Source organism: Zonotrichia leucophrys, chromosome 2 (genome assembly GCF_028769735.1).
Source record: "Zonotrichia leucophrys gambelii isolate GWCS_2022_RI chromosome 2, RI_Zleu_2.0, whole genome shotgun sequence".
Classification (NCBI taxonomy): domain Eukaryota; kingdom Metazoa; phylum Chordata; class Aves; order Passeriformes; family Passerellidae; genus Zonotrichia; species Zonotrichia leucophrys.
Genome location: NC_088171.1, coordinates 15,893,744 through 15,896,933, shown reverse-complemented (window position 1 = coordinate 15,896,933; position 3,190 = coordinate 15,893,744). Strand labels below are relative to the sequence as shown.

The 3,190-nt window shown below is 49.6% G+C and overlaps 1 long non-coding RNA gene across 1 annotated transcript; it reads right to left on the bottom strand.

Annotated features, from left to right (window-relative positions):
• Nucleotides 1–256: 256 nt before the first annotated feature.
• LOC135443031 (uncharacterized) lies at nucleotides 257–1,892 on the bottom strand. The gene is made up of 3 exons (XR_010438772.1): nucleotides 1,838–1,892; nucleotides 1,587–1,720; nucleotides 257–1,051 (listed from the first exon to the last, which is right to left on the bottom strand). It is a non-coding gene; the product is annotated as an uncharacterized LOC135443031 (long non-coding RNA).
• Nucleotides 1,893–3,190: the final 1,298 nt, after the last annotated feature.

Sequence of the window (3,190 nt, the reverse complement as noted above, 5' to 3'; positions counted from 1 at the left end):
GAAGTTTGGTTTGGCCCAAACATTCCTTCCCATGGAAAACAAGGGGAAAAGCAGAACATCCCAGTTTGTGACGAGCTGTGAGTGATGCTCTCATTTGTGGTCTTGCATCAGAGGGGCACATGCCCAGGGAAGATCCCAAATTATAGGTGACCAAAGATGAAATGCATAAACCAGGAGCAAGCTGCACTTCCAATGCACTCTGCATGGGAGCATCACAAGGCCCTTTAAAATAAAATGTTGCAGAAGAGAGCATCAAAACGCTATAAACAACCCAAAGCAATGGCAAACAGATGTTCAGCTGAGCCCCCTCAGGAGGAGCCCTGTTGCTGCTGCCCCCAGCCCTCAGCAAACACCTGGGGACCCACCTGAGCTGGGTGGGGGCACACAAGCAGGCACCCTGTGCCTCTGGGATGGGGACCACATCGTGGGGATATTTGAATGAGCAATGGGCATGGGGGATGCACAGGTGTGGCCATTGCTGAAACCGATCCAGATGATCCAATTTTCCCAGCTGCCGCAGCAGCATTAACAGACCACTGCCTGGAGCAGCAGGGCTTTCCCCCCATTAACATCCTATTAGGATGAAAGGAGCAGTTTATACCTCCCGGAGTTACTGCTTCCAGCCTGTCTGCAGGCTCAGGTGAGGCCGTGCATCTGGTTCAGGTTTTCAGCCTTTCCGCTGCGGTGGGCAGGCCGGGACCGTCCTGTGTGTGTGAGGAGAGCAGGGCTGGAGGTGGCTGGGACAGCGATGGGGTGGGCTGCCCCCTAGCAGGCTGGGACAGGGATGGGGGCTGCCTCTGTCACGCTGGGCCACCAGCACGGCTCTGCCATGGCCGTGCCACCAGCACAGCGCTGCCGTGGCCGTGCCAGCCCCTCGGGCTCAGCACGGCCGTGCCCGCGGGGCAGGAGGAGCAGGGCCGGGCTTGCCCTCGGGATGCTCCGGGACCTCTCCCAGCTTTGGGCAGCGGGAGCAGCAGCAGCCCCGGGAACCCCCTGATCCAGAACTGCTGCTCCACTCAGGCTCCTAGCACAGCTCTGCCAGGCGATGGATCTGAAATAGGATTTGCAGGATCAGATTCAGAAATCAATAAACTCCATCAGCTAGGATCTAGCAGCTGTCTGAAACAACAGGTTACAGCAGCTGATAAATACTTTACGGTGGAGGAAATGAATTAAAAATAAGACCAAAATATGATCATAAATCATGCTCTCCAGCTGCTAACACTATATGGGGAACAAAACCCAGGAAATAAGCACATTCAGGTATATCCCTTAAAACACAGGTAGCACAACCTCTCCAAGGATGGATACCTTTATAGGGAGGGCAGGTTATACCACAAGTGACCAAATAGCTCCTTATTTAAGTTTTAGCTGCCAGATTCTTGTGGTTCAGAAAGCTGAATTATCAATTCTTATATTCTTTCTGAAATCCACTTCAGAAAATCCTCATCCATCCCTCTGCAGTAATCTTTCTCTTCTACTTGCACCAACTGTGTAAATAAATGATTCAGTGAAATATTATAGATCCTCGTGACTCTCAGCCTCAGCAGAGATTTTTTGGAAGCAGAGAGAATGTTTGGGCTTACCTCACCAGCAGGCATCTTGCAGGTGGGACATGCATCAGGAGATGCTCTTGTCTGAGAAGCATTGGGGAACCCTCTGTGGCCTGTAGAATATCACCTGAAGCTTCCCTCTCCTTCATTTTCCTTTGCAACCAAAGCTATTAAAAATGGGTTTTAAGCTAGGACATATTAAATATAAACAAGAAAGACAGAAGACCAAAGTGCATGAGAGGCAGGGGTGGCCAATGAGACAAGCCTGGAGATATCAGGGCTACCTCCATCCTCCAGGGCCAGGGTGGGAATTTCCCAACTTCTGCAGGGGAATAGAACACAGAATACAATCTTACCCCCCCAAAGAGTTACAGCTGAGCTAATTATTAAGGATTAGGAGCAGGCCTGATGTTAACAGGCCATACCTGTTGCCAATAAGAAGAGTGTTATAAAAGAGTGGATTGGTTGCATGAGGAGAACTGGAGTCAGTTGGCTGCTGTGAGGATAAAGAAGAAGCAGTGCCTAGAAGAGCTGCCTACAAGAAACAGGTATGAAGAAGGTATGAAACTCTTGCAATATGGAACTTTTGCAGTGTACTGACAATAGAACTCTTGCAGCTATAATAACAACATTCTCCAGCCTGGGCAGGGACACAGCACTGGGATCTAGTAGGCTGGGGAGATGCCAGGAGTTTCCTTCTCCCTGGAATTGTTGCCTCTAATCCTGCAAGGGGGAGACACAGCAGTCTGTGAGAACAGACTTGTCATTAATTTATTAATTTGATACAGCAGCCAGGTGCCTGTGTGGCTGTGTTTTCCTCTGTGTGGCACAGGTCACACACAGGGACTGACTCTGCAGTCACCTGTGGGCAGCAAATGTGGAGCTGCAGGCTCATGTGCTGCTTTCCCACTGGAATCACAGGGGCAGTTGTAGCCTTTGTGGGCAGTGGATGAAAAGCACACAAAGTATTGGCAAGGACACTTGTTTGCAGCTGTGCTTGAGCAAGCTCCTAAGGACTGCAAGGCTCATCTCAGGAAAGGAGGATCTGACATGGCCACCATTCCTGCAGATGTTTCTGACTCACTAAAATCTTTGTGCTTTATGCTAAATAAACCACTTAAAATTATGTTGTTGGTATTTAAACACTTGTAACAACTGATAATCAGAAAACATCCAGTAGGCCTTTGATGAAGAATCAGAGATCACACATGAAACCTGACTTTTGCAGCACATCACTCACTGCCTTCTGCACTGCTGCAAGTAGCTCTACTGAAAAATAAAACCACCTGGAGGAATAAATTTGTTCAGTTGAGGCTGAGCAGAATAAAAGGGTATTTTTTTCCTTCTGGCCCTGCACAGACATTTCACAAACAGTTGTTTTCCACAACAGTGTATTGATCTTCAGCCATACTGATGCTGTGTGCCAGGGGCCTGCCTGTGCTCTGGTGGTGCAGGGCATCACAGAATGTGGCTGCTGCCCTGCAGCAGAATTGCCCAATTCCCCAGAAAGATGAGAGCTGCCATTCAGAGACCCAACACAGCACCTGCTCCAGCAGCACGTTAGTTCCAGCCAGCAGAGCTGTGTGATCTTGGGGAGCCACCTGCAAAAGCCCACACAAAAATGCTCCCCAGAAACC